The 27778-nt window shown below is 40.7% G+C and overlaps 1 protein-coding gene across 9 annotated transcripts in view; it reads left to right on the plus strand.

Moving 5' to 3' along the window:
* Positions 1-27778, plus strand: part of TNRC6B (trinucleotide repeat containing adaptor 6B) — a 278141-nt gene that overhangs the window by 32945 nt on the left and 217418 nt on the right. The window lies entirely within an intron of this gene.

Below are 27778 nucleotides of genomic sequence, written 5' to 3' on the forward strand. Positions count from 1 at the left end.
TGTGTGTGTGTATACACACTTGGAGAAGTTTTTTCATGTCAGTGGATACATACTGCATTGAGATCAGCTCTGCTCACTCAGTGTGTGCTGTGACTATCTTTCTGTGTCAGTAAGTAGACTTCGTATTTAATGGCTGCATTGTTTTTCACTACATAGGTACTTAATAATTTCTCATACTGGTTGTAGCTTATTTTCAGTTTTTGATTAGTGTCAACAACATTGCAGTGAATATATTTGTACACCTATGTGTGCACACATCCATAGTTATTTTATTAGCTAAATTTCCATAAGAATTGCTGGGTCACAGAGTATGTGGATATTTTTTAAGGCTTTAAAGATACACATTGTCAAGCTAAAGGTAAAGTTTAGATACAGTAGTGGAAACTTCTTTCATGAAGCCTCCATACTACTGTACTACTGGAAGACTTTTCATTAAAGCAGTTTTTCAGTTTCTTAATAAAAATTATTTATGATTGGCTGGTTTTAGTGGTTCACACCTAAAATACCAGCACTTTGAGAGGTGGGAAGATTGCTTGAGGCCAGGAGTTCAAGACCAGCCTGGGCAACATAGGGAGAGAGCCTGTCTCTACAAAAAATTTAAAAATTAGCCAGATGTGGTGGCACATGCCTGTAGTCCCAGCTACTTGGGAGGCTGAGGCAGGAGGATCACTTGAGCCCAGGAAGTCAAGGTTGCAGTGAGCCCTGATTGTCCCATTGCACTCCAGCCAGGAGATGGAATGAGACCCTGTCTCAAAAGAAAATTATTTATGATTAATCACCAATTAATTACTACTGAGAAGCAGTATCTACTTTTTATTATTTATTTATTTGTTTATTTTTTTTTGAGACAGGATCTCACTCTGTCATCCAGGCTGAAATAAGGTGGCACGATCTCAGCTCACTGCAACCTCCACCTCCCAGGTTCAAGTGATTCCCGTGCCTCAGCCTCCCAAATAGCTGGGATTACAGGTGTGCACCACCATACCTAGCTAATTTCTGTATTTTTAGTAGAAACAGGGTTTCTTTGCCAGGTGTGGTGGCTCGTGCCTGTAATCCCAGCAGTTTGGGAGGCCGAGGCGGGTGGATCACCTGAAGTCAGGAGTTCAAGACCAGCCTGCCCAACATGGTGAAACCCTGTCTCTACCAAAAATACAAAAATTAGCTGGGCATGGTGGTGGGAGCCTATAATCTCAGCTACTTGGGAGGCTGAGGCAGGAGAGTCGCATGAACTCAGGAGGCAGAGGTTGCAGTGAGCCAAGATCACACCATTGCACTCCAGCCTGAGCGACAAGCGTGAAACTCTGTCTCAAAAAAAAAAAAAGAAAAGAAAAAGAAACAGGGTTTCGCCGTGTTGCCCAGGCTGGTCTCAAACTCCTAAACTCAAATGATCTGCCTGCATTGGCCTCCCAAAGTGCTGGGATTACAGGCATGAGCCACCGTGCCCGGGCAATATCTACTTTGCAAATGAAAGCTTTCATTAAAGGAAGATCTCTCCCTCATCCTGGAAGCTCTAAGATGCTTCTGGTGGGCGAGTGGGTGTTACAGAGCTCTCCAAGTGGCCTTGATAAGCAGCAACGTATGGGGACCATTTTTATAGACCGGTGCTTCTGGTCTTTTCCAGCAGGGTGAATGTAATGACCTGAATGTTGGTAAGCAAGCCCACATTAGTCTGCCACCAGAATAAAATTTCCTGGAAGTCTCCAGTTTTAACTGAGAAATTCCTATAAAATTTATATTCTACTCCATGAAATATAATTTTGTTTTAAAAATATTTTATTATTTCTATTTAATCCCAAATCTAAGTATATATATATATTTTTTATGATATGAAGAAGCAGGTCTAACTTTATTTTTGGGTTATTTTTTTTGAGACAGGGTCTTGCTCTGTCATCCAGGCAAGAGTACAGTGGCACAATCATAGCTCACTGAAACCTCCAACTCCTGGACTCAGGAGATCCTCCCACCTCAGCCTCCCAAGTAGCTGGAATTACAGGCATGTACCACCACACCTGGCTAATTTTTATTTTTTTATTTTTTTATTTTTTGAGATGGAGTCTCGCTCTGTCGCCTAGGCTGGAGTGCAGTGGCACAATCTCGGCTCACTGCAAGCTCCGCCTCCCGGCTTCACGCCATTCTCCTGCCTCAGCCTCCTGAGTAGCTAGGACTACAGGCGCCTGCCACCCCACGCCTGGCTAATTTTTTGTATTTTTAGTAGAGATGGGGTTTCACTGTGTTAGCCAGGATGGTCTTGATGTCCTGACCTCATGATCTGCCTGCCTTGGCCTCCCAAAGTGCTGGGATTACAGACGTGAGCCACCGTGCCTGGCCTTTTTTTTTTTTTTTGGGGGGGGGTAGAGACACAGGTCTCACTATGTTGCCGAAGCTGGTCTCGAACTCCTGACTCTTGGCCGTAAGTGATCCTCCCACCTCAGCCTCCCAAAGTGCTGGGATTGCAGGCATGAGCCACCATGCCCAGCCAATTTTTTTTTTTTTTTAATGGATAACCAGTTGTCCCTAGGGCATTGTATTGCATGATCTGTCCTTTCTCCACTGATTCAAAATGCCACATTTATTATACATCAGATTTCAATGTATAGTATGCACAGGTTTATTTTTGCATTCTGTTTGATTATAGATTCCTGTATGAGGACTATGCTGTTTTAGTAACGGTGGCTTTGAAGCACTTTTGTTAAGCAGTTATCTAATCTTATTATGTCACTCTGCTATTTAAACACAACATTAAATCCACATTTCTTATGATAAGATACAGTGACATTGAAGATTACATCTGCACTCAGCTGCCACTCACCTGTAACCCACTCTTTCCAAATCTGTCCATATCCAACTTCAAATTCTCACAGTTCCCCAAGTGTTCCTTGCTTTACCAGATGTCCATGGCTTTGTGCAAGTCACTCCCTTGCCTGCCCTCTTATCCTCAGGCAGTTAATTTGCCCTTCAGGATCCAGCTCAGCCACATCTCTTTTGTGAAGTCTTCTCAAATTCCTGCTAGGCTGCAAAGAACCTGCCTCCTTTGTGCCTTCAGAGTGTTTCATGTATAACTTTCTTTCTTTTTTGTTTTTTTTTTTTTTTCATGTATAACTTACTTTTTCTTTTTTTGAGGCAGAGTCTCGCCGTGACGCCCAGGCTGGAGTGCAGTGGTGCAATCTCAGCTCACTGCAAGCTCTGCCTCCTGGGTTCAAGCGTTTCTCCTGCCTCAGCCTCCCAAGTAGCTGGAATTACATGTGTGTGTCACCACACTGGCTAATTTTTGCATTTTTAGTGTGTGGGGGGGTGCGTTTCACCATGTTGACCTGGCTGGTCTTGAACTCCTGACCTCAAGTGATCCACCCGCCTCGGCCTCCCAAATTGCTGGGATTACAGGCGTGAGCCACCACGCTCAGCCCACACATAACTTTCTCATAGTGCTTCATCTTTTGTCTCATAGCCTAAGCCCTAGCCCAGTGTTATTCATTACACTCAGTTTTAAAAAATAAAACTGTAATTCTTCAATGTATCCAGGGTACATGATGTTCCTTTAAGTGTCTGCGTGTTTTTTTGTTTGTTTGTTTTTTGTTTTTGCACATACTTTTTCCTTGGACTTCATTGCCTAGCAATTTCCTGCTTAAACTTTCAGACTGCTGAGAGGTCACCTCTGGAAGAGCCTTCCCGCCCTTTCTCCTCATCAGAGTTCCCTGCTTGCTTCCATTGTACCTTGTGCATGTCTCTGCTGAAACGTTTTTCATAATGCTCTATACCATAATATGTATCTGCAAGTTCAGTGTTGTTTAGCGGCATGGCTTTGGAATTAGATAACCTAAGTGCTCAACCTGGCTTTGCCACTTTCCAGCTTTGTCACCTGCAACCAATTATATAATATTTCTAAGCCTCAGTTTCCTTAGGTACAAAATGTGGATAATAATAGTTCCTCCTTTATAGGGTTCTTGTGAACTAAATGAGACAATATCTCTGAAACGCTTAGCTCTATCCAGCACATAGGTGGCCCTCAATACATACTTCCTATTATTGTATCTTTCTACTCAAGACTTTGGATAAGACTTTCTCTTGTTTATCTCTGAAACCCAATACTTAGCCAAGAGCCTAGCCGCCAGTAGGCTGATGAATAAATTAACAACTGTCCTCAGAACTCTCCTTCCTGTGTCACTTTTCTCGGTGGTGGCATTATTCTCTTTAGAGTCATCTTTAACTTTGCTTCCCATTCAAAGCAACAACAACAAAATACTGAGTTTTTATCACAAGCTAGCCGCAGTGCGAGGCCCTGGATGTATATATAATGAGAGAAAAAGATGTAGTCTCTATTCATTGGTGCTTACAGTAGAGCCGGGGAAGTAGTTGAAAACAAAAATCCTAGAAGTTTTGGGCTCATTCTACTGCTTGTTCTACTTTTGTATATGTTAGTAAATTTTCAAAGTGAGTTTTAAATAAATGAATAAGCAATTATAAAATGTTATATGCTATGAAGAAAATGAATAAAACCTGTGTTATAAACTGTCAGGGAGAACTATTATAGATACAATGGTCAGGAAAGATCTGAGAGTTCACATTTAAGTTTAGACTGGAAATTGAGAAGGAGCCAGCCAGAGGAGAGGGTGTTTCTGACAGAGGGAATAGCATGTACCAAGCCATAGGAGAGCAAGTCTTAGCATAGTCAAGAAATGGAAAGGTCACTGGGGCTGTATTAGAGTGAGGAAGAATGGATAGATGATGTTGGAGAGCAGGTAAACAGAGTCCATGTTGCTTAAGAGCTTGAAGACAAAAAGAACGGGTTCAGGTTTGATTCCTTTTACAGTATGATGCTGTTGAAGACTTAAAGCAGGGAGTAAGCCAGTCTAATTTGCATTTTTACAGGTATGTATCCAAAAGATTGGAGGAAGACAAGGCTGGGAACAGAGAGACCAATGGGGAAGCTATTGCCATAGTTTAGGGAAGAGATGATAATAGTCAGAGAAATGGAGAACAGTGAAAACATTTGGGATGTATTTTGGAGGCAGACTCTGTGGGACTTCCCGGTGGATTAGAAGTGGGAGTGGAGGAAGGCATAGAAATCCAGAATTCTGGCTTGAAAGCTGTATATTGTGTTATTTACTGAGATTTACTCAAGTAGATGGAATGTTTTGGGGGGAAGTCAAGAGTTAAAATTTGATTATATTAAGTCCGAGATGCTTTGGGGCACCCAAGTGGGAATATCAAGTTAAGTAATTGAATACAGGAGAACTGGAGTTCCAAGGAAAGTTCCCAACTACAGATATAAATATGAAGGTTTTCATTATAAAGACAATAATAAAAGCCATGAGAATGGAGAATATTGTTTAAGGAGAAAGTAAAGAGAAGGGGGCTTGATATTAAGTTCTGAATTACTATTAGCATTTAAGGATAGAATCAGAGGAGGGTGAAGGAGAGGAGTCAAAGACATAGAAGGAAAGCCAGGAGAGTGTGGTGCCCTAGAAGCTGCTGTATCCCTCACCAATCCCAGAACAGTGACTGGCCAGGACAGTGTTCAGTAATTATTGGTTGAATGAAATCAAAAGAAGAGATCATTTTTAAAAAGAGGGAATAATTAACTGAATTGAGTGCTGCTGAAAGGGTTACATGAACTATTCATTGGATTGGCAGCATGGATATTGCTGATGATAGGGGCAGAAGTCATGTCGGAATGGTTTTAACAGAGCTTGCATAGGAGGTGAGAAAGTATGAGAAAGATAGCAGGTTTTTAATTCTGATGAAGTTTGGCTGTGAAGGGAGCAGAAAAATGGAGTATTAGCTGAAGAGTGATATAGAGTCAAAGAATAATTTTTGTTTATCTTTTTAAGATGGGACATACTAGAACATGTATGCACGTGGGGGTGATCCAGGAAACAGTGAGTGAAGGTTGGTGGAGGAAAAAGGGGAGAATTGCAAGATTGCAGTTTATGAGTAAGAGAGAGGGGATGGGATCAGGAGCATAAGTATTCTTAGAAAGGAGGAGGGCCACTTCTGTTGAAATAGGGGAAAGAGGGGAAAATTGATGCAGATTCAGGTAGGTTTATACAACTGGTCATGAGATAGCAGATCGTTGTATTATGGTATTTTTGTTCTCAATGAAGAGTCATTGACATTAGCTTAAAAGGCAGGGAAGGGTTGGGGAGGAGGGAAAAATAAGTAAGAAATAGCCTTCTTGCAGAGGGGAGAGTAGGAGAGCCAGCCTGCTAAAGAGATCTAGTTAGACTGCCAATTTAAATTGAGTGCCCATTTGCCTGACCTTTAATTTATGGTAAACCTGCCAAGTTAAATGCTTTTTCATCAGTATTCTTGGCATGGAGAAGGGAGTTGCTTGAGTTCTGGGATTGTGGAGTTTGAGAGAAGGAGACCTTGGAAGCGAATTGAAGGTTCTTGCAAGTAAGTGATTATAATGATTAACTATGTAATCTAAGCTAAAGAGAAAAATTAAGTCAGGGGAAGGAAAATGGGGTCAAGGGGTAGAAGGACCCATGGCAGTTGAAAAGTTGTTTGCATGGGACGCTTGAGCCAGTGAGCTAAAATAATCACACCGTGAATTGAATTTGGTGACACAAGATGAGCTGAGTTTGATGATGGTAGAGTGTGAGTGAGGCAGATTGAAGGACAAGGTCCTTGGAGCTGAGCAGTTTCCACAACTGCAAGGCCAGGGTGTTGGGCTAGGTTATGCATTTGAAGGTTAAAGGTATGTTAACCGTAGTGACTAATTGTGCCAGAGAGTTTAACACTGAGCCAGATGTGCTCAAATGTCAGACGGTGATAAGTGTTCTGCCAAAAAAATTGAGTTCTGGGACAGAAAGAGGATAGATGGCCTTTTAGACTTGGTGGCCTCTCTGAGGAGGTGCTATTTATGCTCAGATCTGGATGATAAAATGATGAGTGGAGAGAATTAATCCAGTCTGAGGGAGCAGTTAATATAAAGGCTCTGAAATAGGTACAAATCCCTCACCTTTGAGGAGAAGGAGGAGGCTAGGAAGGCTGGAGTTTATTGGGCTGAGAAAGGGTGGGATGAAATGAGGTTAGAGTGCAGTAGGAGTCAGATGACGAAGGGTTTTGAAAGTCATGCTCAGGAGTTTGGTGCATGTATGTTAATTCTAAGTGCCTTGGTGTGCTAGCCAGCCTCCAAGATGGCCCAGTGGTCCTTGCCTCCTGGTATCATGCCTTTGTGTAGTCCCCTCTCCTGCTGAACAGGGCTAACCTGTGTAACCACTGGAATATCGTGGCAAGGATGGTTTGTGATTTCTGTTGTTAGGTCATTGCAACTTCTGCCTCCCTCTTGTAGAGCACTTGCTCTGAGGGAAGTCAGACTGCTGTGTTGTGAGGACATTTCAATAGCCTGTGGAAAGGCTCACATGGAGAGGAACTCCAGCTAACAGCTACCATGTGAGCACTTTGTTTTGGAAGAAGATCTTCCAGCCCCAGACAAACCTTCAGGTGACTGCAGCCCCTCACACATACATATTTCATTCATAAATATCCTGTGTCTCTCTCTAAAAGGCAAGGACTTTTTTAAAAAAAACTTAAGCCTTATACAATTGTCACATCTAAAAATATAATTCCTTAATATTACAAAAAATTCAGAGACTTTAAAAATTTGTTTTACTTGTTAAATTTGGTTTATTTGCATTAGGATCCAAAAAAAGGGACCAACATAGTATCTGGTTAATGTTTCCTAAGCTTCTTTATCTGTGGCTTCCCTCACTCTTCTTCCCCTCAATTTATCTTAAAAAGAAACTTGGTTGTTTGTCCTATAGTTTCTTACATTCTGGATTTTGCTAATTGTGTCCATTCAGAGTGCAAGGAAGAGTGTTCCTTTACCTTGAATTTTATGTAAACTTGTAGTTATATCCAGAGGAGGCTTGATCTAATTCAGATTGGGTTTTTTTGGCAAGAATATTTTATAGGAGGTGGTGTTTACTTCCATCAAGAGGCACATAATAACCAGTTGTTTCATCTAATCTTATTATGATGTTAACAGCTATTGAAGAGCAATACTAAGATATGTTAATTAGGGTTTACAAAATGGTAATATCCTAAGTCATTTGTCTTCGTTTATTAGCTAGAGAAGCTATTTTTGTTGTTGCTGTTGTTGTTGTTGTTGTTGTTGTTGTTGTTGTTGTTGAGACAGGGTCTTGTTCTGTTGTCCAGTCTGTAGTGCAGTGGTACAAACATGGCCCATGGCAGCCTAAACCTCCCGGGCTCAGGTGATCCTCCCACCTCAGCCCCTCTAGTAGCTGGTATCACAGGTGCACACCACTATGCCTGGCTAATTTTTACTTTTTTTGTAGAGACGGGGTCTTGCCATGTTGCCCAGGCTGGTCTTGAGCTCCTGGGCTCAAGCAATTCTACTGCCTCGGCCTCCCAGAGTGCTGGGATTACAGGCATGAGCCACCATGCTTGGCCAGAAATAGTCTCTTATCCACTCTGTGGTTAATCTGAGGTATATTCCATTTAGGAAAGGCAGATTAAATGATTGATTCTTTCTCTTATTTATCAGTTTTCATAATAATAAATTGATTCCCTAGTATCCTCCAAAAGAGACCAGTAAGGTCTTAAAATATATTTATTTCATTATGAACTGATGGATTTCATCATATTTCATAGATGTGAATCCATTGCAATGATTATTTTTTATTGATGCTCAAATGATCCCATCCTTGACTAGTGAGAGGAGCCCCTTCAAGTTGGTTTCTGAAGACTTTTTATAGTGTCCTTCCTTTTGGTATGATGATATGTTTAGGTTCATCTTATGCATCTTCTGTCTCAGCCGTCAGTCATTTCTTCAGGGAGCTCTCGTTCTTTTCAGCAGGAAAGGATATATGGAGGCACATTTGGATGCTTGAACAATGGATGACAGACTTTTTAATAGATACTTATCAGAATATCTGTAGAGTTCAAAAGATGTCTTCTTTCACTTTGAATTTGAATGGAGAGAAATTCAATTTTTTCTTCTGTGAAATATGGAGTGTTTTCGTTTGTTGTTAGAGAAAAAGGAAAACAAAGGTTTTAGATAGAAATAAAATGAAGCCTTAACTCACCTTTAAAATTGATTGTCCTCTCTCTGCCATACTTTGTTCATCATGTCCAGTGAAGAGAGATGCTAATAAGCTTTTCATATTTCCAGCTACATAAAAACCAGGCAGTGTTTAAAGATTATCATTATAGCATTTGTTTGATGTATTTCTTAAGTCTTTTTTTACCTCCAGGTCCCCCGTCCTTGTAGGCTCCCCTCTCACAGACACAAGCCTTCTTCCTGGCATTTTTAGGAGGGCCTGGTGTTGTGTTTGGAAAATTTTGCTTTATTATATATCCTCAGCTTATACTGCATCACTAGTGAAAAGCTTAGTTTTGTGTTTGGTGTAAGTAATGTGTTTCTGGATATTTTTATCATAAAAACTCATTATAGGTAAGAGATGGAAATATATCATTAGAATGATTGTATATTTAAATTATGAATCAAGTTAGAGGAGAATGGAATATTGCCCCCTTATGGGAAGACTCTGGAATGTAGAAATTTTTTTCAGTATGTAACAACTTGGTCCTGCCTTCTTTCCCAGTGTTCAGGATCTAATTCAGCCGTTTTATACATGATATGTTAAGCTTTTCATTAATTCAGTTATTCATTTGACACATACTGAGCACCAGAGTAATCCCAGGCATGGTACTAGGAAATGAGAATAAAGAAATAAGAAACACACATGCTAAACTGACCATTTTCTAGTGGGAGAAAGACAATTATATATGTAATTCCAAACACTGGTAAGTGCATTTTAGGAAAAATACAGGGAGCTGTAAGAGTGATTAACTGGGGGGAGCCTGGCTTAGTCTGAGAGGACAGAAAGGCCTTTCTGACAAAGTAACATTTAAGCAAAGATTTAAAGGAAAAGTAGGCATTGGCCAGGTGATCACTGGGATCCAGAGCCTTCAAGCAAAGGGGCTAGCTATGTGTGAAGGTCCTGAGGGAGGAAAGAGCTTGAAGCCTTGGGGGACCTGGGAATGCTAGTGAGGCTGGAGACTGAGAGGGAGGCAGGGAATTAGGAGAGGAGCTGGAGATGTAGGCAGGGCCCTGATCACAGAGGCTGCTCTTGGCCTCCATCTCCGTTACAGATGTACAGCGTTTGGTGACCCAGACTAGGGACCAGACATAATACTTTTCAGGACCTCTTGGTCCTCCTGGGAGATGCTGGGAACTCTGAGTTCAGCTTTTCTCTCCTATTTCTCGAGGGTCCTTTGTTAATAAAGAAATATTTTTAAAATTATTCCTGCTTACCTTGTACTTAAGAGTGAAAGAAACTTTTAATAAACGGAATTATTTTTGGCTAATCTTCAGAAACCTTCACTCCAAGGATGAACTCATAAAAAGTTCTACCTTTAAAAGACTTTCCTATCTCGTCTCATCCTCACAGCGACCTTATAAGGTGGATATTTACTATTTTTCACATCATACAGAAAAGGGACTGAAGCTCTGAAAAATTAGGTAGTTCCTCAAGGCCAGCTAATAGGTGGTGAAGCAGGAACTGGACACCGGGCCTTCTGACTACAGACCCAGTGGTGTTTGTGCTCTGTTCTTCCACTTACTATGAATGCAAGAGCTTCTACATATTTTGATCTCAGTATCTGCAACTTATTTATTTTGTTTTCTTTGTTGTTGTTGTTGTTGTTGTTGAGACAGAGTCTCACATTGTTGCCCAGGCTGGAGTGCAGTGGTGCAGTCTCAGCTTACTGCAACCTCCGCCTCCTAGATTCCAGCAATTCTCCTGCCTCAGCCTCCTGAGTAGCTGGGATTATAAGCACCTGCCACCATGCCCGGCTACTTTTGTGTGTGTGTGTGTGTGTGTGTGTGTGTGTGTGTGTGTGTGTGTGTGTTTTAGTAGAGACGGGGCTTCACCATGTTGGTCAGGCTGGTCTCTAACTCCTGACCTCAGGTGATCCACCCACCTTGGCCTCCTGAAGTGCTGGGATTACCTGTGTGAGCCACCTTGCCCAGCCAATTTATATTTTTTTAATGGAAGAATAAATCATACAAGCTTAAAAATTATGAGAGAAGGAGGAAGGAAATAGGGTAGAGGGGACAGGGAGAGAAGCTAGACTGCCTTAAATATGGTTGATAGCTTTTTAAAATGGAAAATGAGAAACAAGTAAACCTAAATTTTAAACCTCACTAATTCGAACTTTACATTCTTAGTGGGTATATGCCCTGAGAGTGAAAAAAGAACTGCAACAAACAGTAGCAACAACAACAAAGTCCTTCAACTGTACTCATGTGGAACATACCAGTGATCTTGTTAGTACTATTTTGAGATTGTTGTTGAGTGTATATTGTCAGAAAAAAACAAATGAGTAATTATGTGGTACTTTATAATTTCCACTGTTTTGAGATCCAGATTCCCAACATGGGTGAAAGGAGACACAAATATAAAATAAAAGAGGTTAAATAAAACCCTGTTAACTTGATTTCTTTATAGACTTTTTTTTTCTTTTTTTTTGAGATGAAATATCACTTTGTCACCCAGGCTGGAGCGCATTGGTGTGATCTTGGCTCACTGCAACCTCCGCCTCCCGGGTTCAAGCGATTCTCTTGCCTCAGCCTCCCAGGTAGCTGGGATTACAGGCACACACTACCACACCCAGCTAATTTTTTTATTTTTAGTAGAGATGGGGCTTCACCATGTTGGCCAGGCTGGTTGTGAACTCCTGACCTCAAATAATCCACCCGCCTCAGCCTCCTAAATTGCTGGGATTACAGGCGTGAGCCACTGCGCCCAGCGTTAAGACTTTTTTTTTTAATTGGCAGTTATAGGGTCACAGTAAAATTAAGCAGAAAGTATAGAGTTATCATATTTGCCTGTTCTGTGTCCCTGCCAGCCTCCCGCAGTGTCACATCCCACACCAGAAAGGTCTATTTGTTATAAATGATGAACTTATGTTGGTACACCATTATTACTCAAAGTTCATTTGCATTAGGGTCCGCTCTTGGTGTTGCACATTCTATGGGTTTGGACAAATGTATGATGGCATGTATCCATCATAGAATCATGCAAAGTGGTTTCAGTGCTCTCAATCTTCTCTGCTCCACCTAGTCATCCCTCCATCTCCCTGTCTTCTGGCAACCACTGATCTTTTTACTGTCTCCGTAGATTTTTCTTTTCCAGATGTTATGTAGTTGGAATCACACAGCCTTTTCATGATGGCTTCTTTCACTTGGTAGTATGTATTTTAGGGTTTTTTCACATCTTTTCATGGCTTGATAGCTCATTTCATTTTAGCATGAATAATATTCCATTGCCTGGATGTACTCTAGTTTATCCATTCACCTATTGAAGGCCATCTTAGTTGCTTCCAAGTTTTAGTAAATAAAAATAAAGCGGCTGCAAACACCATGTGTGGGTTTTTGTGTGAACATAAGTTTTCACCTCATTTGACCAAATGTCAAGGAGCACAATTGCTGGATTGAATGGTAAGAGTAAGTTTAGTTTTGTGAGAAACTACCAAACTTGTCTTGCAAAGTGGCCATACGGTTTTGCATTCCCACCAGCAATGAAGGAGCATTCCTGTTTCTCCATATCGTTACCAGCATTAGGTGGTGTCAGTGTTCTGCATTTTGGGCATCTAATGGGTGTGTAGTGGCATCTCATTGTTTTTTTTTTTTTAATTTGTAATTCCCTAATGACATATGATGTTGAGTATCTTTTCGTATCCTTATTTGCCATCTGTATGTCTTCTTCAGTGAGGTGTCTGCTCAGGTCTTTTACCATTTTTAATCAGGTTGTTTATTTTTTATTGCTGAGTTTTAAGAATTCTTTGTATATTTTGGATAACAGTCCTTTATCAGATATATCTTTGTATTTTCTCCCAGTCTTTGACTTATCTTCTCATTCTCTCGATTAACTTAATTTTGAATTACAAGTTGTGGTATGAATTATTTATATATTTTATCTTAGACAAAAAACACCTCCTAACCCATTCAATTGAAAAATCCTATAAACAGTGACCAGTAGCAGTGTGTAACCCTAGTCCCCAAATTGTGGTCTTGGAATACCAATTCTCACTAACAGGAAGCAGGGTTATTTGGAGAAATCACTGATACAGGAACCGGTTACACCACATAACAAGGAAGTCATAAAAGACTGTGATCAGGATCACATCAAAAGAACCAAAGAACATACAAGAGAAGACTCTCTTCATCCAATGATGAGACAATCTGAATACCAATAAAGTTTTTTTTATTTTTTTGAGACGGAGTCTCACTCTCTCGCCCAGGCTGGAGTGCAGTAGCACGATCTTGGCTCACTGCAAGCTCCGCCTCCCGGGTTCACGCCATTCTCCTGCCTCAGCCTCCTGAGTAGCTGGGACTACAGGCGCCCGCCACCACACCCGCATAATTTTTTTTTTTATTTTAGTAGAGACAGGGTTTCACCGTGTTAGCCAGGATGGTCTCGATCTCCTGACCTCGTGATCCGCCCGCCTCAGCCTCCCAAAGCATGATGATATTTTTTTAAAAAGCTATTGGATACCACTTGCTAACACTACATTAACCATATACCATCCCTTTCCTATACAAACAGATCTGGCTTCTAGAGCTATATAGTAATTTATAAGAATTACAGAGGACAGAGCAGCATATTAGTACCACCGTCGGGTACAGTTGGAAAAATCCAGACTATGTGAAGCTCTGGGGTCTTCAACAAATAAATTGCAAAGAAAAAAAAAAAAGCACAGCAAAGCAAAGTCTTGTGTGACATTTACGAGACAGTTGGAAGTTTGAATACTGGCTGATTACTTGATGGTATTGGGACTGTTACTAATGTTTTTAAAGTGTAATGATGGTATTATAAATTTTTAACGGTTTTTAAAAATATATTAGAGATAGGTATTTACCAATGTATTTATCAATGAAATGTCCTTGCATTAAAACTAATGTGAAGGCAGGGATACCAATAAGGGATACAGGTGAAAGAGTGTTGGCCGGGAGTTAACTATTTAAGCTGACGATGGGAACTTGAACGTTCATTATATTATTGTCTACTTCTGTGTCTAGCATTTTTTATAATGAAACTTAAAAAAAAACTTTCCTTGAGAATTTATAACCACAAACTGGCCCGTGTATGGGTGTGAGACTTGAATTCATACTATCTGTGCAGTGTAAAATTTAAATTGTTCTTGGGTTAGTAGTGCCTCCAGGAACCTGCCAGAGAAACATAAATCTTCTCAGGAGAAAAATACACCTTACTTAGGACTCAAATATGTCTCACAAATAAAATTATTCAGAAGTCGAAAATGAAGAGTCACAAAACACTCAAAACACTGAGCTACAGTGAATGAGTCAGCAGAACCAACAAAAATGATCAGATTTGAGGCCAGGCGTGTTGGCTCACGCCTGTAATCCCAACACTTTGGGAGGCCGAGGCAGCTGGGTCACTTGAGGTCAGGGGTTCGAGACCAGCCTAGCCAACATGGAGAAACCCCATCTCTACTAAAAATACAAAAATTAGCTGGTCATGGTGGTATGTGCCTGTAATCCCAGCTACTTGGGAGGCTGAGGTGGGAGAATCATTTGAACCTGGGAGGCGGAGGTTGCAGTGAGCTGAGATCTACCACTGCACTCCAGCCTGGGCAACAGAGCAAGACTCTGTCTCAAAAAAAAAAAAAAAAAACAGATTTGAAAAGTCTATAATATTGTAATTATTGGAAACTGAACATAGAATAAGTATATTTAATATTTTAAGGAAATAAATTGTGTTTTTTTATGGTTTTGGTGACTAATTAATTAGAGATGGGTTGTTGCTATGTTACCCAGACTGAAGTACAGTGGTGAAATCATAGTTCACTGCCGCCTCAAACTCCTGGGCTCAAGTGATCCTCCCACTTCAGCCTCCCAAGTGGCCAGAACTATAGGTATGCACCACCATGCCTGGCTAATTTTTTAGTACTATTTTAGGGGCAAGGTCTTGCTCTGTGTCCTGGGCTGGCCTCAAAATGCCGGCCTCTGGTCTTCAAATGACCCTCTCGCCTTAGCTTCCAGAGTATCTGGGATTAGAGGTGCAGACCGCCATGCCTGGCTAAAAACAGATACTGTAAATGTAATGTAAATGTAATTAGATATTGTAAATTGTAAATGAAAGAATGCTGCCAATTAACTTTAAGGTGTAAGATGGCAACTGAGACTATCAGGAATAATCAGGCCAAAAGTCCTGTATGTCAAGGATGGGTTTTGCAACTGGTGTATGCCACTATAGAGGTATTTGACTAGCTAAAATAATAATAATCAGATATATTTGAAAAAGAACCATTTCATCAGTTTAGCCATCCACAGTTTATAGCTACTTGAAAACATGCTGTGCATGATAAATACAATTTTTATCAATTAAGAAAATAAGAATGAAAAAATAACCATTTCAGAAGCAAACAACATCATTGAATTTGGCATTTAGTAGACAAGTCTAATCTTAAAGCAAATTAGACACAAGTGAAGCAGGACTTACTGAACTAGAAGATAAAGCTAAAGAAATTGTCCACATAAAACCCATAGAGACAGAGAAAATGTTAAAGAAAGGTTAAGATGCATGGAAGATAGAATTAGAAGGTTTCATATAACATCTGATCAAAGTTCTAGGAGAATAGAAGCACTGGGGGAGAGGCAGTATTTGAAGACATTTTCCAAAATTGATGAAATTACTAAATCGTCTGAATCAGGAAGCTCAAGCAGGGTAAAGAAAGAGAAATATCACCTGGATACATTGGCAAATTCAAGATCCTAGTACAGTCCTGAGAGAAAAAGCAGACTGCAGACTGATAGCTGACTTTTCAGTGACAGTGGAAGCCACAAGACAATTCATCGTCAAAGTGCTGGAAGAAAAGTAACCATCTGTCAAGGATGAGGGCAAAACAAAAACATTTTGAAATAAAAACCATTTTTATTATGAATGGAGAAAAGTAGAATAGTATTTTTGAGCTTTCAGTTAGGACAGTTGTTAAGAGCTTAAACTTTGGAGTCAGATAGTTTGAGCTGTACTGCTAGTGAACTGTGTTGTTTAACTTCTCTGTTTCCTTCTCTACAAAATAGGATGACAAGTGGGAATGGTTGATGGGTACAAAAATACAGTTAGATAAAATGAATAAGATCTAGTATTTGGTAGCACAATAGGATGCCTATAGATAACAATAATCTATTGTATATTTCAAAATAACTGGAAGAGTAGAATTGGCACTTTTCTAACAAAGAAATTATAAATGCTTGAGGTAATACCCCAGTTACCCTGATTTGATCATTACATGTTGTATACCTGTATCAAAACATCACATGTACCACGTAAATGTATACAACTATTATGTACTCATAATAATTAAAAATAAAAATAATTTTAAAAACAGGATGACAGTAGTACTTACTTCATGGAATGCTTTGATAAGCAGATGAATTATATGTAAAGCACTATGAGTCCTACACAGTACGCATCTAGTAAATGTTAGGGATTGCTGTTACCATATTTTATGGAATTTAAGATGCCATCATTCCTAAGACATATTGTATTTTATGCTCCATTAAGAAAGAAAGAATGCTGCCAATTAATTGTAAGATGTCATTAATTGTAAAATCTGTCCGGATTTCACAAATGTTAACTTGTAAAGAAAAAAAACCATGAATCTCAAAATTGATGAAATATAGTATTTTGATAGCAGATACTCAAGTACAGGAGAAAATACTGTATATTAAATATTTTTTAAAAAAAAACAGTTTGAAGAAGAAGTTGATGAAAGTGTTGTGAAGCCCAGAATTTAAATGTGTAGTACCCATGGCTGGAGAGTTTTGTGTATAAATTATTGAAGGTTAAAACAGCTGTTTCACTTTCATTTCTTCAGAAGTAAATATGAACTACAACCAAACTGCCCTTGAGTTGGCTTAAGATTTCCCAGTGGCTGTTACTTAAACGAAAAGTGTTCTTTAGCATTTCATTGGTAAGCACTAGCTTGTGGAAAGGCCAGATGTTGAATGTTGAACATGTTTGATAAACAGAAGTTTAATATGCAGCTGGAATAGTAGCATTCTTCTGCAGGTGCTTTTTGAAATGTTTTCAGTTTTTCTTTTCCACTTGGTTTTGATTACCACTTGCATGTAGTTGAGAGGAGATTTTTGCTAATTTCGTATGAGGCTGGATGTTGCTCTGTTTTAGTTGGTCTTATTGCTGATGATACTGCAGTATGTCTCGGAGAGCATGTAAGCATCAACACTCTTTCCAAACATTTTGATTTGGTTAGATCATCTCAAATCATTATTGAAGCTGCTAGCTAGAGTGCTGTCGTTTCATGATGCCGTACACTCCAGAAATCTTTACAATTATATTACCACAAAGAAGTTGACTACTCATTCAGTTATTAGGATACATAGATTATTACAGCAGCCTCATAACTCTTTTTGCTACCTCTGTGATTTTATCAATTAGAAATAAATTAGGCTCTGTGTAATGGAATATCCAACTTTGCTTCAACCAAATAAAGATTTATTTTTTCCTACACACCAGAAAATTGGGAAATAAGTAGTCACTCCCAGTGTTGTTAATATCTCAAATTCCTTTGATCCATCCTTGATGGTGGCAAGGCCATTTCTCTGCTTCCGTTTCAGACCACGCACCCTCCCAAGTGAGGTATAAAAGGTGTGCCTCATCTAATGATTGACCAGAGCTGTGACATGTAGCCACCTCTCTTCTTAAGAAAAGTTGGGAAATGTAGCTTTCTAATTGAACCTAAGTTTACCCCTGGCCAAATCTGGATTCCAGGCATTTGCAAAACAAATAATGATATTACCACAATTGCCATGATTACGATGTAACCATGATTTGTGACCATGAAGCACCCATAAATTTAACTGACCTACATTGTGACTGAGCCCACAGCCTAACATTATCCTTTAAGTAACTGAGTTTACCACCTCATGCCATCTAGTAGGCAATTATCAGTTTTTCTCACTTGCCCCTTTATTATATGATGTGTATTTCCTTATACCTGTGCTTCATTAATATAGCCAACGTTCACTGAATACCTACTCTGTGCCAGGCACTGTTAATACAGAAATGAATAAGGTACCCCATTTGATAGGGGAGATGGATATCAACAAAATTTACAAGTACCACAACCTGTAACCCTCATGCTTCAAGGCAGATGTTATTGATAAAGTGGCTCATCCGTGTCATCACCAGGTAACTAAGCTGGTGACTTTAGCCTAGGCCTTCCAAGCAGTGTAGCTCCTCTGCACCCCTCCTATCCCCAGCCCCAAATCCTTGTGTCTTACTGAGTTGATTGTCTTAGAAACATATAAACATGACTATGAGACGAGCTTCAGAAAGCACGATCTGTTGTATTGAACACATTGGTGCTTCTTATGGTAAATGGTCAACCACTCAATGCCAGGATCATGGCCAAAACTTTATGAGACTTCAGATTCCAAATCTTTAGCCACAGGGAACTCTTCCAATGGCCAATTCTTAGGAAGTCTGTGAGGACAATCATTGGCCATAAGGAACAGCTTAGAGTAAAGCACAGGTAATACCCAGTGAATACTAAGAAACCATGGTTGTTATGGATAATCAGAGGAGACAATCTGTTATTCCCACATAGCGTTACCTCTTTTAGAAGCATCTACATTTCCTGCAGAGATAGGATGTTTTTATTAACTGAGCCCTGGATCAAACTTGCACTAGCATGCCGGTGGTGTGATATCTCTTTACCTTGACAGCAACATGAGTCTGGGCTTGTGAGATGAATGGTAGGACTTCATCAAGATGTTGTCCAGCTACTCAGTGTGCATCATCCATTATGCCCCAGCCAAGGAGATCACAAAACTGGCTCCACCTCTCATCACTTCTAAGAAAACTTCCCCCAGTCTTCTCTTGCGCCTAAACAACTGTAATTTTTATAGTCATGTGTTACATACTATGCCAGATATATGCCAACGAATGTCTATAAAAAAAGTTAATATTTATTAGCCAGAAAGCATAATGTTAGATTTTGGCTTTTAGAAGGGGAGGTTTTATTGATCCACCTACACATTAGCATGTGAACTTACTTCTCCATGAAAGCAGAGAAGAAATTTATTAATTTATTTGAACAGCTTTGTCAACATTGTTCTGAAAAGAACAAGTTGGAATGTAGTAGCAGTGTGCTCCATTATGACAAAAGCTTTGCAAATGACACAAAAGGTTATCAGAGTTGACCATTAAGGACCATATGGCACCAGGCTTCAGGAAAGATACAGTGGAGGAGGGAGAACAGAGACCCCATCCTTACCTGCCCCATCAGGGGAGTTCACCCTGGTGATGGGTTAGGTGTCAGGTGGCATAGCTGGACCATCCTTACATCTCACTGGGGAGTTTGGACTGTATTGTCTGTGGGCTGGAAGGCTTTTGAACTTTTTGAAAAAAGGAATGACATGATCAGATTTATTTTTTATTATAAGAGCAATTTACGCTCTTTGTAAAAACTTAATGTTTATGAAGTAGAAAATGGAAAATTCTTGCATCCTATTCCTCAGGTGTGTCCTTTTTTTTTTTTTTAAGACAGCCAGACAGGGTCTTTCTCTGTTTCCCAGGCTGGAGTGCAGTGGTGTGATCATGGCTCACTTCAGTCTTCAACTACTGGGCTCAAACAGTCCTCCTGCTTCAGCCTCCCGAGTAACTAGGACTACACGTGGGTGCCACCACACCCGGCCAATTTTTAAAAATATTTTTGTAGAGATTGGGTCTTGCTATATTGTCCAGGCTGGTCTTGAACTCCTGGACTCAAGTGATCCAGGCCTCCCAAAGTGCTGAATTTACAGGTGTGAGCCACCGCACTCTGCCAAAGGTACCTATTTTTAAAGGCTGTTGGATGTCTTGCCAGACTTTTCTCCATGCTTTCAGGTATATCATACACACACACACACACACACACACACACACACACACACACACACACACTGTATTATACATTGTATACATTATATATACACACAGATAATGTATAATGAATATATATGTTTTATATATTTATTTGTATATTTTTGACCAACAGGGGATTAAGATATACAAAATGTTTTATAATGGCTTATTTATTTATTTAAGACAGGGTCTCACTATGTTGCCCCAGCTAGCCTCAAAATCCTGGGCTCAAATGATCCTCCCACCTCAGCTTCCCAAGTAACTGGGACTACAGGTATATGCCACCACTCCTGGCTGGCTCTTATTTTAATCTAACAAGTAGTTGTTAGATTAAAACAACTTTAAATAAATACATTTGTATACTTGTGAGGTGTGTGTGTGTGTAAGTGTATGTAAAATCCACCCTTAGAGGGGGAATTGCTGCTGGGCATGGTGGCTCATGCCTGTAATCCCAGCACTTTGGGAGGCTAAGATGGGCTGATCACCTGAGGTTAGGAGTTCAAGACCAGCCTGGCCAACATGGTGAAACCCCATCTCTACTAAAAATACAAAAATTAGCCGGGTGCGGTGGCGGGTGCCTGTAATCCCAGCTACACAGGAGGCTGAGGCAGGAATATTGCTTGAACCTGGAAGCGGAGGTTGCAGTGAGCCAAAACTGCGCCATTGCACTCCAGCCTGGGCAACAGAGCAAGACTCTGTCTCAAAAAATAAATAAATAAATAAAAAGGGGGGAATTACTATATCAAAGAGATGCATATTTCAGGTTTTGGCAGATGTTGTCATATTGTGCTGTAGAAAGGCACTCTACATCCTGCCATCAGCATATGATCGTGCCTGTCTACACACCTTTGCATTATCAGACTTTTTAATCAAAATTGTTCTAAGTCATAGAAAAGATTTAGATTTTTATGTAGTGAAATGTATTAGTAATTTCTTATGCCCTTGGGGTGGGTTTATCATGCTTTTAGGAATGTCTTCCTCAATTCAAGATTATAAAAATATTTTTACCCATGGTTTCATCTGCTACTGTCATATTTCTTTAATTTTTTTTAGTTTTTTTATTTTAAGAGACAGTCTCACTCTGTCACCCATACTGGAGTGCAGTGGTATGATCATAGCTCACTGCAATCTCGAACTCCTGGGCTCAAGTGATCCTCCTGCCTCAGCCTCTCAAAGTGCTGGGATTTAAGGCATATGCTACCATACCCAGCTCTTTTTGTTTTTAAATTGATGTGTTTGATTTGTCTGGAATTTTATTTTGATATATGGAGTAAGAAAACATAAAGTAGGACCAGGCACGGTGGCTCGCGCCTGTAATCCCAGCACTTTGGGAGGCCGAGGCGGATGGATCACAAGGTCAGCAGTTCGAGACCAGCCTGGCCAAGATGGTGAAACCCCGTCTCTACTAAAAATACAAAAATTAGCCGGGCACCGTGGTGGACGCCTGTAATCCCAGCTACTCATGAGGCTGAGGCAGGAGAATTGCTTGAACCTGGGAGGCAGAGCTTGCGGTGAGCTGAGATCGCATGCACCACTGCACTCTAGCCTGGGCGATAGTGTGAGACTCTGTCTCAAAAAAAAAAAAAGGAAAAAAAAACATACAGTAAGGAATATATAGCTTCCTGTTCTGGATTCCCACAGTGACTAGCCAGTTATTAAAAAATCATTTGTTGAATAATTCATCTTTTCTCCACTGATTTGAAGCACTCTTTTAATCATAATTTTCCACATTGTGGTATGTGTCTTTTTTCCTTGACTACCTAGAGCCTCAACAAGATTAGTACAGTGGTCCTCCATATTCATGGGTTCTACATCCATGACTCCAATCAATCATGGATCAGAAATATTCAGGAAAAAAATTGCGTCTCTGTTGAACACATATAGACTATTTTCCTTGACATTATTCCCTAAATAATACAGTACAACAGCTGCTTACATAGCATTTGCATTGTATTAGATATCATAAATAACCTAGAGATTACATTTAAAGAATACAGGAAGATGTGTACCTAAGGAGGGGGCATTAGGTTGTTTGCATAAGTTATACACAAATACTTCTCCATTTTATTTTATTTATTTATTTTTTGAAATGGAGTCTCGCTCTGCTGCCCAGGCTGGAGTGCAGTGGTGCAATCTCAGCTCACTACAAGCTCCGCCTCTCGGGCTCACGCCATTCTCCTTCCTCAGCCTCCCGAGTAGCTGGGACTACAGGCGCCCGCCACCATGCCTGGCTAATTTTTTTGTATTTTTAGCAGAGATGGGGTTTTACCATATTAGCCAGGATGGTCTCGATCTCCTGACCTCATGATCCGCCCACCTCGGCCTCCCAAAGTGCTGGGATTACAGGCGTGGGCCACTGCGCCTGGCCCCTCCATTTTATTTTTATTATTTATTTATTTATTTATTTATGGAGACAGGGTCTCTGTTGCCCAGGCTGGAGTGTAGTGGTGTGATCTTGGCTTACTGCAATCTCCACCTTCCAGGTTCAAATGATTCTTGTGCCTCAGGCTCCTGAGTAGCTGTGATTACAGGCCTGTGCCACCACACCCAGCTAATTTTTTTTGTATTTTTAGTAGAGATAGGGTCTCGCCATGTTGCCTAGGCTGGTCTCGAACTTCTGGCCTCAAGTGATCCGCCTGCCTTGGCTTCCCAAAGTGCTGGGATTACAGGCATGAACACTGCGCCTGGCCTATTTTTTAGAGACAGAGTCTGTCTCTTGCCCAGGTTGGAGTGCAGTGATAACAATCATAGCTCACTGCAGCCTCGAACTCCTAGGCTCAAGTGATCCTCCTGCCCCAGCCTCCTTAGTAGCTAGGACTACAGGTGCACACCACCATGTCAGGCTAATTTAAAAAAAAAATTTATAGCCATGGAGTCTTAATTATTGGGTCTTACCAGGCAGAACTTAAACTCCTAGCCTCAGGCGATTCTCCCGCCTTGGCCTCCCTAAACACGGGTTTTGGGCATGAGCCACTGTGCCCAGTCTCTATACCATTTTGTTTCAGGGACTTAAGCAACCATGGATTTTGGTATACACCAAAGGTCTGGAACCAATCTCCCAAGGATACTGAGGGATGAGTGTATTATATTGGATGGAGACTGGGGGAAGGAAGATTGAACCTAAGCACTGTAGAGGGTTGTGGTATCAAAAGTCAGTAACACCTAGAGATAGGTTTGGAGAAGAGTTCTTTTTTGATAGGGTGGTTTGGAGATTGGAGGGACATTGTGGAAGACATTCTCAGCAGGTCCCCAAGTTCTCTCCTCATCTGGGCCCATTGCTTTCTCTTCAGCATTTTTTTTTTTTTTTCCTTTGAGATGGAGTCTCACTCTGTTGCCCAGGCTGGAGTGCAGTGGCATGATCTCGGCTCACCACAACATCCACCTCCCGGGCTCAAGCAATTCTCCTGCCTCAACCTCCCGAGTGGCTGGGACTACAGGCATCTGCCACCATGCCCAGCTAATTTTTTGTATCTTTAGTAGAGATGGGGTTTCATTGCGTTAGCCAGGATGGTCTCGATCTCCTAACCTTGTGATCCGCCTACCTTGGTCTCCCAAAGTGCTGGGATTACAGGCGTGAGCCACCGCGCCTGGCCCCTCTTCTTTAAATAACTAATTTTCAAACTTTAACCTATATCAGAATCACCCAGAGGGCTTGTTAACAGCACATTGCCGGCGCCACCCCCAGCATTTCTGGCTCACCAGTTCTGGGATAAGGTCTGAATATTCACATTTCTATCAGGATTCCAAGTGCTGTTGCTGCTGTCTGGGGACCACACTTGGAGAACCATTGCTCTAGACTGAGTCCTCTTCACTCCCCTTTTAGATTACTCTAATGGTCTCTAGTTGGGCTTTTTTTTCTAGTTTTCCTGTCCTTTAAAGCCTCCTGACTCAAATTAGGACTGCAGTGGTGAGAATAGAAGTGGAGAGAAAGGAATGAAGCTGAAAGACATTTCAAAAGAAGGATTAATGGGCTTTAGAGACTGAGTAGATGTGTGGGACAAAGGACAGGAAGCAAAGAGGCATTTTCTAAACATGGACACCAGATTTACTCTTTGGAAAACACTTCTTTCATCTTGTTATTTCCCAGTTCAAGAATCTGCAGTGAGATAAATCTAAAATGAGATTTATTTGAATAAAATACAGCTGACAATTGACACCCAACCGGTGTCGCTTCTCTGGTTTTGTCTAAGTCAAATCTCATTATGACAGATGACTTTGCAAGTAGATCTCTGCATTACCAAATACTTTCATGGCCGAGCCAGTGACCTACTTTAAGCAGTATCCAATTTAACAATTCCAGTTCAGCAAACTAGTTTGGATAGCATTTTAGGACTTGCAGAATTTAATCTGAAGTACTATGGTACATTTGTGTATATAAAAGAACTGTTAATTTCTAAGGGTTAGTTTAAACCCTATTTAGAAATCGTGTTTATCATATGAATATATTTTTTTAAAAAAAATTATATACTATGCTTTCTGATTTACCTTTTTCTTATGCTTGCTGTTGGACAAAAACAAGGAGGGGGATATTGTGCCAGATACTCATGTTTGCAATTATAAATGCAGATGAGGCCAAAGTGTGTGTTTGTACAGGTGGGATGAAATAAACAAATGACAGTGAAAGCCTGCTTATCAGGATCATTATTTGTTGTTGTCCCTTATTAGGATTCATTATTTGGAAAATAAGTATAGAGAGGACAGTTTGGGTTTTTAAGATATTTAGTATGTGACATTTAATTATTTCTTAATTTTTAAAAGCTGACTTCTGTCTTAGTCTTACATGATTTGGCCTCACATGTGTGGATGAGATTTTAAATATGTGAGAATCATAGCTAGTTATAAAAGAGTGCCAGGTATTTGCATTATAACAAAACACCTTTATTTGTGTATAATTTATATACATCATATATATAAACTTCACCCAGTTTAGATATACAATTAAAACATAGTAAATTGCCCAGTTGTGGTAGCTCACACCTACAATCTCAGCACTTTGAGAGGCTGAGATGGGGAGACTGCTTGAGGCCAGGAGTTAAGAGACCAGCCTGGGCAACACAGCTAGACCCCATCTCTAAAAAAATAAAAATAAAAAAATTGACTGCGCGTGGTGGCTCACACCTGTAATCCCAGCACTTTGGGAGGCTGAGGCGGGTGGATCACGAGGTCAGGAGACGGAGACCATCCTGGCCAACATGGTGAAACCCCGTCTCTACTAAAAATACAAAAATTAGCTGGGCATGGTGGCACGTGCCTGTAATCCCAGCTACTCGGGAGGCTGAGGCAGGAGAATCGCTTGAACCAGGGAGTTGGAGGTTGCAGTGAGCCAAGATCGCACCATTGCACTCCAGCCTGGCGACAGAGTGAGAGTCTGTCTCAAAATAAATAAATAAAAATAAATAAATAAATTAATTAATTAATTTAGCTGGTCATGATGGCATGTGCTTGTATTCCCAGCTACTCGGGAGGCTGAGGTAGGAGAATGGCTTGAACCCAGGAGTTTGAGTCTGCCGTGAGCTCTGCTCGTGCCACTGCACTCCAGCCTGGGCGACAGAATGACACCCTGTCTCAAAAAAAAAAAAAAAAAAAAAAAAGTCTATACAGTTGTACCATCATCATTCGCAACCCAGTTTTAGAACATTTCCGTCAACCCAAAGAGATCCCTCTTGCCCAAGTGCTGTCAGTCCCTTTTCCCACTCCATGCCCCAGGCAGCCCCTGAAAATTGAATCATACGGTACGTAGTCTTTCAAGTCCGGCTGCTTTCATTGAGCACAATATTTTTGAGGTTCATTCATGTTGTAGTATCAGTAGCTTGTTCGTTTTTATTGGTGAGTAGTTTTCTACTGGATAGATTTACCACAGTTTGTTTATCTATTGATTACTTGAAGGACAAAAAAGACATTTGGGTTGTTTCCACTTTTTTGGCTATTATGAGTAATAATTCTTTTTTTTTCTTTATTTTTTACATTTTGAGGTGGAGTCTCACTTTGTCACCCAGGCTGGAGTGCAGTGGCACGATCTTGGCTTCCTGCAACCTCTACCTCTCAGGTTCAAGCAATTCTCCTGTCTCAGCCTCCCGAGTGACTGGGATTACAGGCATGTGCCACCACACTCGGCTAATTTTTGTATTTTTAGTAGAGACAGGGTTTCGCCATGTTGACCAGGCTGGTCTCAAACTCCTGACCTCATGTGATCTGCCCACCTTGGCCTCCCAAAGTGCTGGCATTACAGGCATGAGCCACCGCGCCCAGCCAAGTCTATCTTTTAAAAGAAAAAAAGAAGGCTGGGCCCGGTAGCTCATGCCTGTATTCCCAGCACTTTGGGAGGCCGAGGCAGGTGGATGACAAGGTCAGGAGTTCAAGACCAGCCTGGCCAACATGGTGAAACCCTGTCTCTACTAAAAATAGAAAAATTAGCCAGGCGTGGTGGCGGGTGCCTATAATCCTAACTACTCAGGAGGCTGAGGCAGGAGAATCACTTGAACTCAGGAGGTGGAGGCTGCAGTGAGCGGAGATCACACCATTGCATTCCAGCCTGGACAACAGAGCAAGACTCCGTCTCAGGGAAGAAAAAAAATGGTTTTCATAGTCATTATCATTTGAGCCCTACAGTAGCCTTACAACAAGTAGACAGGACAAGTAGTATTACCCTTATTTGTTGCTATCCAGAGGGAGTCTACACCTGTATTCTCAGGTTATTGCCATAGGAAACCTATCAAGAGTATGCTTCCATTTTGTGGTGTACACACAGGATAGAGCAGCACCAAAGGACTACTTCTGTATGTGATGTAGATCCAAATTTGGAGTCAGTTTATTCATTCTGCAAATATTCACTGAATATCTGCTACCTGCCAGGCACTGTGCAAGATGGTGGAGGATTGAGATGTGAAAGATTTAGTCTCTGCTCTTGAGGAGTTAACTGTCCATAAAGGCTGTATACAAGAAAAAACTATAATTCTGGGCCATGGGAACCCAGAAGCAGAGGATCTAACAAGGTAGAGTGGGGAGCAGAGAGGAGGGTGTCAGAGTGTATTGATGATATCATAGCTCACACTTACCTGGTGCATACTCTGTTCCAGGAACATTCCAAAAATTTTACATGTTTACTCATTTAATCTTCACTTCAACCCCTTACCCTGTTTTACAGACGAGAAGGCCACAAAACTGAGTGTGGTACTTTGACCAGTCACACACTACTAGTGAATGGTAGACCTGGAATTTAGACCAATCAGTCTGGCTCTGGAGTCTGTCTCCTGAAAAGGTTTCTCAGAGGAGAGGCACCCAAGCTGTGTCTTGAATAACAGCTTGTAGCTAGTCTGCAGAAAGGTGATTGGGATATGTCTACATGGTTTTCTAGGCAGAGAAGTGTCACAAGTAAAGGTAAAGAAAGCACACTATTGAGAGCAAGTGTGGCAGACTACTTGTGAGAAAAGATGGGTGGTAAGGAATGAGACTAGAAAGACAAGGCTGAGGATGAAGGGCCTGGCAGGCCATCCGAGGAATTTGGGTTCCGTGATCTAATTTTTAAAGTTATACCAAAAATACCATTTTTCCTTTTGTATTAATTTTATTTTTGTTTTGATTTAAATCTTTTTAATTGTGAAATATATCACACAATCAGAAAAGTGCATAAAGTACAAATGTAAAACAATGAATTATTTTAAAACGACCACCTCTGAGGTTAGGAAATAGAACATTATAGCGGCCCAACAGCCCCTTCTTAGTGACCTTCACTAGTCACAGTCCTTCCTCTCCCACCTACAGGTAACCATTCTTTTGATTTCTTTATTTTCCTTTCTATTTTTACTGTCCATGTCCCTGTAAACATTATAGTTTTGCCTGGTTTTGAACACACGGAG

The sequence above is a fragment of the Pan troglodytes genome, chromosome 23 (genome assembly GCF_028858775.2).
Source record: "Pan troglodytes isolate AG18354 chromosome 23, NHGRI_mPanTro3-v2.0_pri, whole genome shotgun sequence".
NCBI classification, from domain to species: Eukaryota; Metazoa; Chordata; class Mammalia; order Primates; family Hominidae; genus Pan; species Pan troglodytes.